Raw genomic sequence first — 17,401 nt, forward strand, 5'->3', positions numbered from 1 at the left:
TTTTATAGAGTTGATGAACTGGGTATTCTGACTTTATTTGGACTCATTTGTGATCGTGTTTATTGACTACATCTTGGCTTGTTCCAAGAATGAGGCGGATCATGTTAGGCAATTAAGGATAATCCTTCAGAGATTGAGAGAGCAAAAGTTGTAAGCAAAATTCTCCAAATGTGAGTTTTAGCTCAAGTCTGTGGTATTCTTGGGTTATTTGGTGACCAAGTATGGTATTATGGTTCATCCAACCAAGGTTGTAGCGGTTCGTGATTGGGTTAGACCTACTTCAACAATCGATATTCAGAGTTTTATCTAGGTTGGCAGGCTATTATCATTGGTTTGTTCAGGGCTTCTCTTCTATTGCACCCCCATTGACTAGGCTAACTCAAAATACCATGGTATATCAGTGGACTGATGAGTGTGAGGGAAGTTTTCAAAAGCTCAAGGAGTTATTGACTTCAACACCTATTCTAGCCTTACCCAAGGAGGATGTGGCCTTTATTGTGTTTTGTGATGCTTCGAGAGTTAGCTTGGGTGGTGTATTGATGCAAAAAGGTAAAGTTATAGCTTATTCTTCTCGACAGTTAAAGGTACATAAGAAGAATTATCCTACCCATGACCTAGAGTTGGCGGCAGTGGTGTTTATTCTGTTGTGGAGACACTATCTCTATGGTGTGCATTGTTAGGTCTTTATCGATCATCGTAGCCTTAAGTATATCTTTTCTTAGCCGAATCTGAACATGAGGCAGCATAGGTTATTGGAGTTATTGAAAGATTATGACATCACTATTCTTTATCATCCAAGCAAAGCTAATGTGGTAGCGGATTCCTTGAGTTGGAAAGAACCTAGTATGGGTAGTTTAGCCTTTCTTAAGGCGGATGAGAAGCCTTTGGCTTTGGAGGTTCAGTCATTGGCTAGACAGTTGGTTCAACTTGATATTTCTACCTATCATAGCATTTTCGCTTTTGTGGAGGCTAGGTCTACCTTGATGGACTAGATTCGCGCACACCGGTTTAAGGATGACAAGTTGAGGGCCATTCAATACAAAGTATTGAGTGGCGAAGCAAAATATGCCTCTCTTGATCCGGAGGAAGTTTTGAGGATTAATTGTCGTATTTGTGTGCCCAAGGTTGGTGATTGGGTATGTATGATATTGGAGAGGCTCATTGTTCCAAGTATTCGATTCACCCGGGAGTGGAAAAGATGTTTCATGACTTGAAATAACACTATTAGTGGTGTGGCATGAAGAGGGACATTGTTGATTTTTTGGCTAAGTGTTTGAGTTGCAAACAAGTGAAGTATGAGCATCATAAACTGGGTGGTTCTATGCAAAAGATGCCCATTTCCGAGTGGAAGTGGGAGCATATCACTATAGACTTTGTGTCTGGATTACCTATGGCATTGGGTAACTATGACTCTATTTGGGTAATTATGGACCGATTGACCAAATCAGCCCATTTCCTTCCATGAAGACTAGCTACAGGGCAGAGCAGTTAGCTAGGTTCTATCTTCGTGAGATTGTTAGGTTACATAGGGTACCTATCTCAATTGTGTTGGATCGGGGTTTAATATTCACCTCTTACTTTTTGGAGGCATTGCAACATGGTTTGGGTACACTGCTAGAGATAAGTTCAGCATTTCATCCTCAAACTGATGGCCAGTCCTAGTAAACTATTCAGGTGTTGGAGGATATGCTTAGGGCCTGTGTGATTGATTTTGATGGCCGATGGGACCAACACTTGGCCTTAACGAAGTTTGCCTATAATAACAGTTATCACTCCAATATTCCGATTATACTATTTGAGGCATTGTATGGTCGTAGGTTACGATCACCCATTGGGTGGTTTGATTCGGTTGAGGTGGATACATTGTATACTGACTTACTCAGGGATGTTATAGAGTGGGTACGTTTGATTCAAGGCCAGCTATTGACAGCTTAGAGTTGTCAGAAGAGTTATGCCGACAGGAGGGTTTGCCTCTTAGAGCTCATGGTGGGTGATTGTGTGTGTCTTAGAATATTTTCCATGAAAGGTGTGATGAGGTTCGGGAAGAAGGGTAAGCTTAGCCCTAGGTTTGTTGGCCTATTTGAGATTCTAAGGAGAGTGGGTAGGTAGATTATGAGTTGGCCTTACCCTCTAGACTGTCAGTTGTCCATCCAGTATTTCATGTCTTCATGCTTCGCAAGTATATACCAAATGAGTCCCATGTGATTTATTATGATGTGGTGGAGTTGGGTTCAGAATTGACTTATGAGGAAAAGCCGGTAGCAATCCTAGATAGGCGTTTTCTATCATGACCCAATTCCTTAGGTAATGATGGAACCTACTATAGCCCACAGAAGGTAAGCCAACCCGTCAACCCAAAACATCAAGTAATGGGTTTTAGGGTAGAAACTAAACAAGAGTGGCGAATTATAAAGATAAGCAGAAAGAATAAGCAGAAGAACCAATACATGATATAAACAACTAAAGATCCCTCCCAGAAACTAAAAGTCACAAGTATAAAGTTGCTATAAAATAAAAAATGAGTACAACTCTCGAAGTGGACCGAAAATATATACAACAATTGGCTAGTCTCAAAAGACAAAAGATGGGTCATCCATACTAAAGGAGACAGAAATAATCCAAAAATGCCAAGTGCTCACCCTAGTCTCCGAAGTTGACTGCAACTGGCACGATCTATCTACGGCAATAGCTGGTGCTCGGTCCTGTATCACGAAATTAGATGCAGAGTATAGTATGAGTAATAAGACAACAGGTACCCAGTAGGCATCATAGACCGACTGGGCAGAAAAGGTGAAAACAATATGAAAAAGAGGAATAAGACTAAATAGGAGTCAACATAAGCATCACAAGGGAAAAATGTACTATATATGAGAACTATAGCTAACTATACCCAACGGGACCTCCCATAAACCCAGCCAGGACACTAGTGTGCAAGTTAAATAAAAACTCGAATGAACCCCCATAAGCTCGCCAAGTACACGGAATAGCTACAACTACCAAGGCTAGGAATCAAGAATTTGTGATGTGAGAAACCAAAGTACAGTATCATTTTCAAACCCAGAATCTCCAAGATTCAATAAACTAGGGGTGCCTTAAGGGTCGAGGCCAGGACCGGGACCTAGATGCTCGCTTGAATGTTCAAAGTGGCCAAGGCCGGGACTAAGTACCCTGATGCTTACCATGATACATCGGTGCTGTCGAGGTTGGGGCTGGATATCTGAATGCTCGCCGTAACACATCGATATGATCGAGGTCAGGACTGAGTACCTGGATGCTCGTCATACTAGCGAGACGACAGAGGTTGGGACTTGGTACCCAGATTCTTTCCGATAATCCAAAACAGAGGCCGAGACTTGGTATCCGGATGCTTACAGATAATTTATTCCATGGTGCTAAATATTCTTCTTCCTAACTAGGCTACAACAATACCGAGGATCTCCTCCCCAATGTGTTAACTAATGTGCCACTAAAACTTGAGCTGGAGCCAAACCCAAATGGTCACGAAATCTAGTATTGTCGACGTAATTCGAAGTCATGGTTATACCGAGTTATGGATGAGGGTGTTATTAAGAGCAAGGGTATCGCCTAGCTAAGGCCAACTACTAGGCACTAGCCTGCTACACCATTCTACAAGGATCTAAGTTCGCCGGTGCGATGTCGGAGCATCTAAATCAAGTTTACATCCTATACTAAGGCCAACATACTCCATAGTATCAACAACATGCTCATTCAACTCTCCTTACAATACTAACAAATAATGACAAGATACACATGCTTTCAAATACCCGAAAAACCCGATAAAAAGCCTAAAGCATGATTTCTAACATCTAAGATATACAATTAAACTATCCAACCCAAATTCCAACTATTTCAACATGCTTTCACGTATTTCATCTCAATATAAAGAAAGGTAAACCACAGCCTACTTGTAGGCTGAACACGTGGGCTCTAAATCACAGTGTCAGAGTTTTTTTCTTCCGAGCAATCTCAAAACGCTAGCACACTTTCAAAATTAAAAGTACAACGTTGATATGGTTGTTTAGAAACTAATTTCATAATTTTTAGAGACGGACCAATTTTAGGGTCTAAAATGGAAAATATGGGACCCGCAGCTGGAATTCTGAATTTGACCCCAAAATAGGTTGTAAACGTCACCTCAAGCTCACAAATTATACTTATAATACAATTCAGGTGGAAAAATAATGCAAGATGATCAAACAATCAATTCCCACATTTTTAAACTAAGAAAACAAACAAGACAACCTCTTTACGCGTTGATTTCTCAAAAATGAAATCTTCCAATCAAACTAAATTACATCATGACGAATATGTCTGGCTAGAATAGCAACCAGCTCCTCAATAAAAGTCAGGTGATCATCCAACTCAACAGAATCATACTGAAGCACGCGAGACTCATCTGGAATGTACTGGTGCAGCATAGAAACATAAAAAACAGGGTGTATAGCTGAAAATGTTGATGGCAAACCCAACTCATAAGCTACCTCTCCAACTCTCCTCAGAATCTCAAAGGGCCCGATATACCTGGGGCTAAGCTTACCCCGCCTGCCGAATCTCATCACGCCCTTCAAAGGTGACACCCGCAAGAACACCCGATCTCCTACCGCGAAATACAATTGGTGATGCCTGCGATCAGCATAACTCTGGTTCCTACTCTGAGTTGTCCTCAGCCTATCCTGAATAACCCAAACTCTGGCTAAGGCATCCTAAAGTAAATCGGTACTGTGCGGCCCAGGCTCTGAAGACTCAAACCAACCAACTGGAGTACAACAATGCCTACCATATAAGGCCTCAAACGGGGCCATCTGAATACTAGAGTGGTAGTTGTTGTTGTACGCAAACTCTGCCAAAGGCAAGTACTGCTCCCAATGACCCTCAAACTCTAATACACAAGCTTGCAGCATATCCTCCAAAATATGAATAGTATGCTCTGACTGACCGTCAGTCTGTGGATGAAATGTCGTGCTAAGATCAACTCGAGTGCCCAACTCTCTCTGAAAGTCCCTCTAAAAACTGGAAGTAAATTGAGATCCCCTATCTGATATAATGGATATTGGTAACCCATGTAGACGGACCACCTCGTGAATATAGATCCGAGCTAGATGATCTATTGTAAAAGTGGATAGTAATGGCAAGAAATACGCTGATTTGGTCAATCTCAATGATGACCCAAATACCATCATTACCTCTGGATGTTCGAGGCAATCCCATCACGAAATCCATGGCAATTTGTTCCCATTTCCACTCGGGAATGGGTAATCTCTGAAAGACTCTACCAGGCCATTCGAATCGTAGTATCCCATTCGAATCTATAGAAGCCTAGCCATCCTCACCTCATAATACTAACTCTCGTAGCTCTACTAATTCTCCACCCTCACCTCGAAATGCTAACTCTCGAAGCTCTATTAATTCTCCATACTCAAACTGCCGACCACAAATCTGGTCTAGTAGAGATAATCGAGCTCCCACAAAGCCAAAATTTATCCGGAATCTGAGATGTCCAACCTGACCATCCGATTAGCCAAATAATGGATATCCAAGGCTAGGGGTCTCTCCTCAATAGACAAGTAAGCTAAACTACCCATACTCTTCATCTTCCGGCTCAACGCATCCGCTACTACATTTGCCTTGTCCGGGTGGTAGAGGATAGAGATGTCATAATTTGTTAGTAGCTCAATCCAGCGCCGCTGTCTAGTATTAAGATCCTTCTGACTCATAATATACTGTAAGCTGTGGTGATCTTTATATATCTCTCAATGGACTCCGTATAAGTAGTGTCTCCACATTTTGAGCACAAAAACTACTGCCGCCAGTTCTAGGTCATGAGTGGAGTAATTGCGCTCGTGCACTCTTAACTATCTAAAAGCATATGCAATAACTTGGCCTCGTTGCATTAGTACACACCCAAGACCTACACCAAAAGCATCACAATATACCAAAAAGATCTCTCCCTTAATTGGAAGAGTAAGAACAGGAGCGGTGATAAGCAACTCTTTAAACTTCCAACAGCTCGACTCATACTCCTTGGACCATATAAAGGGAATATCCTGGCGGGTCAAATGAGTCAATAGGGCTGCAATAGTGGAGAAATCCTCAATGAATCATCTATAATATCCATCCAATCTAACGAAGCTCTGAATCCCTCTCTGTAATAGATGTAGGCCTAGACCAACGATGAATAGCCTCAATTTTTGACGTATCTACCCTGATACCCTCTCTGGACACCATGTGTCCCAGAAATGCCATAGACTCCAACCAAAACTCGTACTTTGAGAATTTAGCATAAAACTGCTGATCTCTCAAAGACTTGAGCACAACCCTCAGGTGTTGCGCGTGCTCCTCCCTACACCGCGCGTATACCAGTATATCATCAATGAATACAATCTTGAAAGAGTTCAGATAAGGCCTGAATACTCGAGTCATAAGGTCCATAAAAGCTGTGGGGGAATTAGTAAGCCCAAAAGACATCACAAGGAACTCATAGTGGCCATAGCGAGTTCGAAAAGCAGTCTTAGGAATTTCGGCTGCTCTAATTTGCAACTGGTGGTAGACGGACCTCAAGTCAATCTTAGAAAACACGGTATCACCCTGAAGCTGGTCGAATAGATCATCGATATGAGGTATGGGGTAACAGTTTTTCACCATCACTTTGTTCAGATGCTTGTAATCAACACACATCCGCATAGTCCTATCCTTCTTCTTAATAAACAGGAAGGGTGCCCTCCACGGTGACACACTCAGGTAAATAAATCCCTTACCTAAATGATCCTCAAGTTGCAAACTGAGCTCCTAGTGACCGGCTCCAAATCTATGGCAAAGTTAATATCTCTCTCTAGGGGTAGGCCAGGTAGGTCAGTAGGGAAAACATTAGTATACTCCCTAACCACAGGGATTGAATCAATAGTAAGGGCCTCGCTAGATACATCACAGACATATGCTAAGTACGTCAAGCACCCGAATGCAACTAGCCATTGGGCCCGCATAAAGGATATAATCCCAATTAGTGAGCGACTATAAATACCCTACCACAAGACCGGGGAAATGCCTGGCATTTTTAATATAACGGTTTTGGCATAACAGTCCAAAATCGTATGATGAGGGGATATCCAATCCATGCCCAAAATAACATCGAAGTTTAGCATATCAAGTAAAATAAGATCTGCCTGAGTCTCAGGCCCTTGAATAGTCACCACACAGGATCTACAAACCTGATCTATTATTAAAGAATCCCCTATCGGGGTCGAAACATATAGCGGGACCTCAAATGACTCATAAGCAATACCCAGATATGGAGAAACATATATAGACACATAGGAATACGTGGAACCTGGATCAAATAAAACTAAAGTAGTCTGCTGACAAATAAGTATAGTACCTATGATAACATTATCTGATATGTAACACCCCAATTTATTTTTAAGAATTATTTTTTTTCTTCAAAAAAATATTTATATTTTTTAAGTTATGTTTTTGGGTGATCTGACTTCAGGAGGACATAACCCTATCAAAATTTGAAAATTTGGGAAAACCCATAAAATGAAAGTTGTAGATAATTGAAATACCATTCCAATCATAGGTCATGGGATTATTTATGACATTGGAATAAAACGTTATGGACATTGTAAGGAAGAAGGGTAAAGATGGGCAGAAAGTTCGGCCCAACCCGATTCCAGGTCGGGTCAGCCCATATTTCTTACCATGTAAGAGATAATTTCAGCCTTATGTCTTTCCTTTTATTCAATACACTTCTAGAACACCATAGAGAGAGAGAGAGAATTAAAAGCCATTTTGACCCAAATTCGAGTCCCGATTTCCGAAGCTCGTGAAGAGAAAAATGTTGCACGTTGCGTTGTCTTCACTTTGAGCTAAAAATCAGAGAAGAAGGAGTGTATTAAGGTGGTTGACTTATACTTCAAGGTAAGATTGATGTGTTGTTTTTCCTTATTATCAAGCTTGTTTAGAGATTTAACGGATTAGAACGGAGAAAATAGTGTTATAAACTTGTTTGTTGCTTTGTTGGAATTTATGGATTAGGGGCTATTTTGGTTGTATTAAATGGGTGAAATTAGTTACGTTATGAAGTATAATGATTTTTTATATTGTTTTTGATATTCTTGATAAGTTGTTGTTGTCGAAATTGGGGGAATAAACTTTGCTTGCAAACCCATTTTTGGTTGGGACTACTTTTAGTAATTGTAGTATAACTCCTTGTGTAAAATTTAGTTTTGAGTGATTCAAGATGTTTTGGAAATATATTTCATAGGGATATAAATTGTATTTAGGATCTAAAATCCAGTTTTGCTTTTATTGAATCGAAAAAGGGTGATGAAGTACAGGGGAGGTACTGCCCAGATTTTGGTCTAAAAATCCTACATGGACTGCTGTGGGTATTTTGAGCATATCTTGTTGTACATAATTGCTGTAGGGGTGATTCAAAGTTGTATATGACCCTACGACATATAGATATAACTTTCTTTGAGGACACAAAGCCTATTTCTCCTATTTATCCCTTCGAAACTGAGCATCAATACAAGGCCGTAGTGCTGCCCAGAAATTCTATTTTGATACTTTGGGTTGATTTTCAGTGATTTTATGTTTAGTTTCGATATGCTAGAACTTTTAAACTTAAGTAGATATTTTATTGTGTATTTAAGGTGTATATTCTCTTATACAAGCTAAGAGGAACTGTTTGACGAAGTGGATTTTGGTTGATCTATGACATAGAGAAATTGAACTCCTCGAGTGGTGGTAGAACTTGTTGTGTGCTAAAACGCCAAGGTTCGTGTATAAAATTGAACTTGGAATATTTTATTTTTCTGAAATTTAAAGTATTTTGTTGGGTTGTTTCCTTACTCCTTGTTTTGTATTTTGGTATGACTATTATCTCAAGTATTGCAAAATTTTTGCTGAATCGCCCACTTGTACGAATTGCTTGATCATTTTGCATTCTTATTAGGAATTTTTCCTTCTTGTTATCGATATTGGCATGCCTCTCGATTTAGATCTTGCCCATCTTGACTTTGGATTTACATTTCATCTTGCCGATAGACTTTCGTCTATTTTCGAGTACGAGTGAAAAGCCACTTTCAATATGGTCTTTGATCTTCTTGATATTGGGTGACGACCCTTCTTGATATGGACACTTCTTGATTTCGGGGCTTCGGTCCGTGTTGATATTGATTGTGCTTAGTGTGAAGGCATGACATACATATGGGGTGAAATTGATTATTTGACTACTCTTTTGAATTGAATTATAAGCATCCTTGGTACTTAAGCCTTTGAATATTAGTATTGATATTTTGAAACTCTCCAAAATTTGTATTCGATACTTGATATACTTGTTCACTTGGACTTAATGCTACCTTATTAAACCGCTTATGATGAAAAAGGAAATTAGAGAATTTTTAATGGTTCTAAGTCCAAAGGTTATACACCACTAAGTTTTATGCTTAGCGATAGTTGTTTTCTATCATAGGTGATGTGCAAGACGGGATATGAAGATGGCCATGTGGAGTAAACTTTTTAGGAGCTCTTTTGAAGATCACATATGCATATACATCTAGTTTTTGTATATTATTTTGGGGACATGTACATGATACATATGTGGCACTTATGAACGAAATTTTGAAGGCTTGTAACTTGAACCAAGTGACTAATTTTGTTATTTTAGAGTGTGCTTTTAACTCAAATTATGCAATGTACTAGGTTATATTTTAACTTGTCATTATGCACGAAGGAAGATAATATTTTTGTGATAATTACTTATTTGACGTTTTGTGTATTTTATGGACCTGCAGTATTGTTGAATTGGAAATCATGTTTTTTAAATAAAACTCCTATATTGTATTTCAATAAGTTTTTGTTTTGAGGGTAAAATAATAGTAATAATTAGTTTTAGTTTCGTAAGTGGCATTCTCCTAAAAGAGGATGCTACATGATACCTCAGCCTCTGCCCTCGCCGAAGTAGCATAAAAGTGGCCTTGTCGGCCTCCCCCATGAACATTCGCCCTACCACCTGACCTACCTCCTTGGGAACCTCCTCGAATACCCTGCTTACCATCGCCGTGGCCGTGACTCCTATCTATACCTCCTGGTGGAGGTGGCGCTACTGCCAATAGTCTAGCTCGGTCGGGACACTCTCTAGCCCAGTGCTCTAGTAAGCCACAATTAAAGCATCTTGAAGTTGAGCAACCCGTGATAACATATCTGTGGTAGGAAGGAAGTGGACCTAATCCCCTCGAGCTCTGCCCTATGGTGGAACCCCCCGAATGGGTTGACTACCCTCAACTACTGGCAGGGCAGCCTAAACCCATCGGCTAGACTGACCCTACTGGTACTTATCCTACTGGAACCGCTAGCGGTCCTATCATAACTATCATGACCTCTAGAGTGGGACCCACTATATCTACCTTGATGCCTGGGTCTATTATCGCTGCCCCCTTGGGCCTAATGATGAATAATCTCGATCGTGCAGTCATGATCCACCACATCTAGAAAAGAACGGCCAATAGAAACCAAGTGTTCGGTCCCCAACCTCAGGTAAGGTCTCAATCTATGCATAAAACATCGTACCTGCTCCTCCTTAGTGGGTAAAATCATAGCTGCATATCAGGAAAGCTTATGAAATCTGGCCTCGTACTCTGTAATCGTCATATGGTGCTACTCCAATCGAGTAAACTGATTCCAGAGTTGGTCTATAGCACTCCCAGGGATGTTTCGATTAGGAAAACCTCTAAGAACTGGGTCCATATTAATGGTGGTGACCCAACTGGCCTGTACTACAAATAAGAGCGTCACCACTGTCTGGCTGTTTCTCTAAATTGGTGAGAAGTGAAGTCGATGCCTCTAGACTCTACAAGACCCAAGGAATGGAGCTGCTCTTGACAGGTAGTAAAGAACTCCATGGTATCCTCGCCAATGGCTCCAGAAAATATCGGGGGTGACAGCCTCTGAAATCCCCCTAACATCTTCTGATCTTATAATGACATCACACCCTACGGAACTACTGGTGGGGGTGCAATAATTGGTTGAGGCAGCTGAACCTCAAGTGCTGGATGGGTGGGTGGATCCTGCGATGCTGGTATGCTCACTACTGGGGTCGAGGCCTGTGGTACAACCCCAATAACCACAAGGAGCTGCACAATCGCTGCCTGCAATGCTGGGGTTATAACTAGTTCAACTGGGGGCTATGTTGTTGGTGGTGGTCCCTCTGGATGAGGAGGAATAAGAGTGTCCTAATGCTTCTCTACCAGCTTCGGCTTTATCTCTAGGTTGGGAGCTGGTGTTTCTTGTTATACCCCATCCTTTTGCACCTTGGAACGTCTTCTTAAGCTTCTTAAAAGTTTCCATGTGACCCCTATCATCTACAATGTTATCCAATAACTCTAAGAAAAGGAGAATGTGATGCCCCATAATAGGGAAGATTGGAAATAGGGTTATAGAAATTTGAAAGGAGTTGGAGGCCAAGTAATGAGTTGTAGGACTCGACTTACTTGCATACGCTACCACTTTGGATACTTCACATACTTAAGCTACTTGAGTACACACCGAGCTTAAGTAGCAAGGACTACATAGATTTTTAAAGTGAGATGAGATTGAGATTACGAACCTATGAAAAAGAGAAAAAACTAGATTTTGAACTTACGAAAAGAAGCAAGTAGGTGACAAGTAGGTGATGCACCTACTTGGGATAAGTAGGTGACACATCTACTTGAGGTGGTCCCCACCATGCCATGTGGCAGTATGTAGGTGGATGTATAAGGTTAGGTAGCGCCTTAGGGGGCTAGATACGTGTCACCCCTAGGGGCTGCCATATGTCACCTTCTAAAGGGAGGTATATATATATATATATATATATATATATATATACGTATAAAGATGACTATTATCTCATTTTCACTTCATCTTACACTTAGAATTTGAGAGAATTTGAGAAACAAAAGAGAGGAGCTACAACAGCACCTAAAGGAAGGTAAGCCTCCAATATTTCTCCGTGAATTGATTATCTAAGATGTTCCTCGATCACGTAGAGGTATATATATGTATATTATAATGACTAAGGAGTCATTTCTTCAGCCTTACACTTAGAAACTTGAGAGAAAGTTGAAAGAAAAGCTAAGAGGAAGAAGAGAGAGTAGCCACGGGTTTGGCCAATTTAAGGTAAGCCCTCTGATTTCATTATGTGAATTAATTATTTAGGGTATCCCTCGGTTAAGGGAAGGTTTTCATATCATGAATTTTCTATTTAGAGTAGTGCCAAAAGGATAACAAGCAGCCACCACAATTTTAGCCGCGTTAAGGAACTTCCAAGTTGAGTTTTGGCGAGGTAAGGTTTTCCCTTTCAAATTTGAGTTAAGGATGTTGTTATGGGATATATTACATATGTTAAATGGAGCTGGAAGTAGGAAAATTGTATAAGTATGCCTGATGTTAGAAATAAACTAAATTGAAGTCGTTCTAGTTAAATCGAAGTCGAGTGGTGTTGTTGCGATTATGGTGATGCAGTTGGAGATGGTTTTATTGTATGTTGTAGGGATGGAACATGTTCCAAAAGGGGTGTGGTAGATTCTGGTTGCAGCCACATAACCCTTCGGTTCGTGTGGTTAAAGGTTTTATGAAATAGAGATAGAAAACCTTATTTTAATATCGTAGTTTTGGACGAGTTGTTTGGAACTTGTATTGCATCGTATTGTAGTAATTCAATGTTATATAGCTGATGTTTGTTGTTTTTTATATGGATGCTAAGTTTTGGAGATTAAAATGGAAGTTTGGATAGGGCAAGTTATAGGGGAGGTGCTGCCCAATTTTCGTTAACTTCTTAACTAAGTTATAAACTAGTCGAGAAAGGAGAATAAGGAAATGGTTCCTATGGATACTTGGTTATAGCTTTGGAAATTGGAAAGTGAAAGGTTATTAATCTTAGTATTGCTTTCATGTTAATAGGTTAAGGAGATAACGAGGCAAGTTGGATTACAGTTAATCTATAAAAAGGTATGTAAAGCTTATCTCTTCCTTTGTCTTGGCATGTCTTAAAGTTAAGTAATGAATGATATGAGCTTCAGGGTAAATATACTCATAAATGCCAAGCATAATTCACGGTCCTTATTTACTTCTTGATGAAATCACTCTTACAGTAATTGAACTAGGGCTTCTCAAGCCTTCCATACGTTAGGAAGTGATGAGTATGTGAAACTATCTTTCTTTTCTCTTGGCATGTCTTAGTCATAAGTGGTTTGTATATGGAATGTGGGGATAATTCCATTCATAAAACTCTAGGCATGACTCATAATTCTTACCCACTTCTTGGTATTAGAACTCCTATAATAGTTGAGTTATTTCCTTTTTAGGCTTCTATATGATGAAGGGTAGTATACGTAAAGCCTATCTCTTCTTTCTTTTGGAATGTCTTAAATGTAAGTGAATTGATATATGATAAGAGTTTGGAGGGAGTTCCATTTATAATTTTCGGACATAACTCATGACTCGTGTTCACTCCTGAATGCTAGAAGTCCTAAAGTAGTTGAACTACTACCCTCGAGCCTTCTATATGTTGAGTAATGACTGAGTACGTAAGCTCCTATTTCTAAAGACTCTGTGATAATGAATGTCTCTGATTGCATAAGCTGTGTAGCATTATCTTGATGCACATCTATGTTGCCTGAGTCTCCACTTATTATGATCCCTAATGACCTTTAGAGGGTACTTAAGACAAGTACTACTCTGATCTTCAAGTGACGGTTCACTTGACTATTTTCCTGAATCTTAGACGGTGATTTTACTTGCATATGGTTACTCGCTACTCTGCTCGTGCATTCTATTAAATGATTAATCACCGCATCCCATGAAGGGCCAGGAATGATAAATGATAAAATAATTATTCACTGCATCCCATGAAGGGACGGGCATGATAAATGATGAAATAATTATTTACCGCATCCCATGAAGGGTCGGGTATGATAAATGATGAAATAATTATTTATCGCATTCCATGAAGGTCCGGGCATGATAAATGATAAAATAATTATTCACCACATCCCATGAAGGGTCGGACATGATAAATAATGAAATGATTATTCACCGCGTCCCATGAAGGGCTGGGCATGATAAATGATAAAATAATTATTCGCCGCATCCCATGAAGGGTCGGGCATGATAAATGATAAAATAATTATTCACCGTGTTCTATAAAGGGTCGGGCATGCTAAATGATGAAATGATTATTCACCGCATCCCATGAAGGGACGGAAATGATAAATAATGAAATGATTATTCACCGCATCCCATGAAGGGTCGGGCATGATAAACAATGAAATAATTATTTACCGCATCCCATGAAGGGTCGGGCATGATACATGATTATTCACCGCATCCCATGAAGGGTCGGGCCTGATAAATAATAAGATGATTACTCATCGAGTCCTTTACCAAAGGGGCGGATACAGTATATAGACATGCATATAAAATATAGTGATTCACTTATAGCTCCGAGTCCCACAACAGGCCAGGTATGGTATGTGAGGAAGATGTACATGCCCTCATTTCATAAAGTGCTGGTATAGTGATTTGTTAACTGTTACACTTGTTACCTGCATCCCTATTTCAATTGTTGTCTCAGTTATGATATGTTATGCTTTATATACTCAGTACATATATCGTACTGACTCCCCGTTCTCCGAGGGGATGCGTTTCATACCCGCAGGTACAGGTACTAGATTTGGTGATCTACCAGCTTAGGATTTCCACTCAGCTATGTCGGAAGTACTCTACTATTTCGGAGCCTAACTTTTGATGCTGATCTTTTAATGTATATATTAGTTTATTCAGGGGTACAATGGGGGCCCTATCCCGCCATATGCCATTGTTAATATTCTTAGAGGTCTGTAGATATGTGTGTGGGTTGTACGTGTAAGTTCTGTTCAGTTATGTCTACATGATATATAGTAAATGTTAAGATGCTATGGCGGCCTTGTCGGCTTGCATGCCCTTTCATAGTAAAATACAAAGAAAATAGCTACATGTATGTGAAAATAATGTAACCCACTGAGGTTCTTATGTATAGTTCGTATATCAATTGTTACGTCTGATAGTTATATATACGAGAATTCAGATCGGATCCCAGTCACGGCCTATGAGGTTGGATTGCGACACTTCTCCCCTATCTATCCCATGGGGCTGTCCTCTAGGCCTGCCAGGCCTTGGTGCATCATCACGATCGGTGGTACCACGCGTATGAACCATCCCTGCGAAAGAGTGGAACAAATGAGATTTCAGAAAATCAATAAGAAACAACACTACATGAAATGATACAACATAGAAAATGTTTCTAATGACATCCTATAGCTTCCTGAAGATAAGTTACAGACGTCTCCACACCCATCTGCGAGACTCTACTAGATGTTATTTCTGTAAAAGTGAGATCAATAAATCTGGGGCTCTGATACTAACTTTTTACAATTTAATTCCTTAGGTCATGATGACACCTACAATAACCCACAGTAAGTAAGCCAACCCATCAACCCAAAACATCAATTAATGGGTTTTAGGGTAGAAACTAAACAAGAGTGGCGAATTATAAAGATAAGCAAAAAGAATAAGCAGAAGAACCAATACATGATATAAACAACTAAAGATCCCTCTCAGAAACTAAAAGTCACAAGTATAAAGTTGCTATAAAATAAAAGATGAGTACAACTCTCGAAGTGGACCAAAAATATATACAATAATTGGCTAGTCTCAAAAGACAAAAGATGGGTCATCCATACTAAAGGAGACAAAAATGATCCAAAAATGTCAAGTACTCACCCTAGTCTCCGATGTTGACTGCAACTGGCACGATCTATCCACGGCGGTAGCTGGTGCTCGGTCCTGCATCATGAAATTAGATGCAGAGTATAGTATGAGTAATAAGACAACAGGTATCCAATAGGCATCATAGATCGATTGGGCAAAAAAGGTGAAAATAATATGAAAAAGAGGAATAAGACTAAATAGGAGTCAACATAAGCATCACAAGCGAAAAATGTACTATATATAAGAACTACAACTAACTATACCCAACAGGGCCCCCATAAGCCCAGCCAAGACACTCTGCGCAAGTTATATAAAAACCCGAACGAACCCTCATAAGCTCGCCAAGTACACGGAATAGCTACAACTACCAAGGCTAGGAATTAAGAATCTGCGATGTCCGAAACCAAAGTACAGTATCATTTCCAAACCCAGAATCTCCAAGATTCAATAAACTAGGGGTGCCTTAGGGGTCGAGGCCAGGACTGGGACCCAAATACTCGCTTAAATGTTCAAAGTGGCCAAGGCCGGGACTAAGTACCCGGATGCTTGCCATGATACATTGGTGCTGTCGAGGTCTGGGCTGGATATCCGAATGCTCGCCATAACACATCGATATGATCGAGGCCAGGACTGAATACCTGGATGCTCGTCATACTAGCAAGATAACAGAGGTCGAGGCTTGGTACCCGGATGCTTTCCGATAATCCAAAACGGGGGCCGAGACTTGGTATCTGGATGCTTATAGATAATTTATCCCATGGTGCTGAATATTCTTCTTCCCAACTAGGCTACAACAATACCGAGGATCTCTTCCCCAATGTGTTAACTAATATGCTGCCAAAACTTAAGTTGGAGCCAAACCCAAATGGTCACGAAATCTAGTATTGCCGATGTAATTCGAAGTCATGGTTATATCGAGTTATGGATGAGGGTGTTATTAAGAGCAAGGGTATCGCCTAGCTAAGGCCAACTACTAGGCACTAGCCTGCTACACCATTCTACTAGGATCTAAGTTTGCCGGTGCGATGTCGGAGCATCTAAATCAAGTTTACATCCTATACTAAGGCCAAAATACTCCATAGTATCACCAACATGCTTATTCAACTCTTCTTACAATACTAACAAATAATGACAAGATACACATGCTTTCAAATACTCAAAAAAACCCGATAAAAAGCCTAAAACATGATTTCTAACATCTAAGATATACAATTAAACTATCCAACCCAAATTCTAACTATTTCAACATTCTTTCACAAATTCCATCTCAATCTAAAGAAAGATAAACCGTAGCCTACCTGTAGGCTGAACACGTGAGCTCCAAATCACAGTGCCGGAGCCTTTTCCTTTCGAGCAATCTCGAAATGTTGCCACGCTGTCAAAATTAGATGTAGAACTTTGATATGATTGTTTAGACACTAATTTCATAATTTTTGAAGACAGATCAATTTTGGGGTCTAAAACAGAGAATGTGAGACCTGCATTTGGAATTCTGGATTTGACCCCCAAAATAGGAAAGGCTTGGTTGAAGGCAAAATTTGGTGTAATTCGCCATTTTTAAGAAAAGAAAAGCAGGGTTGTAAATGTAATTTCA

This window comes from Solanum dulcamara, chromosome 9, assembly GCF_947179165.1.
Source record: "Solanum dulcamara chromosome 9, daSolDulc1.2, whole genome shotgun sequence".
In the NCBI taxonomy this organism is placed as follows: domain Eukaryota; kingdom Viridiplantae; phylum Streptophyta; class Magnoliopsida; order Solanales; family Solanaceae; genus Solanum; species Solanum dulcamara.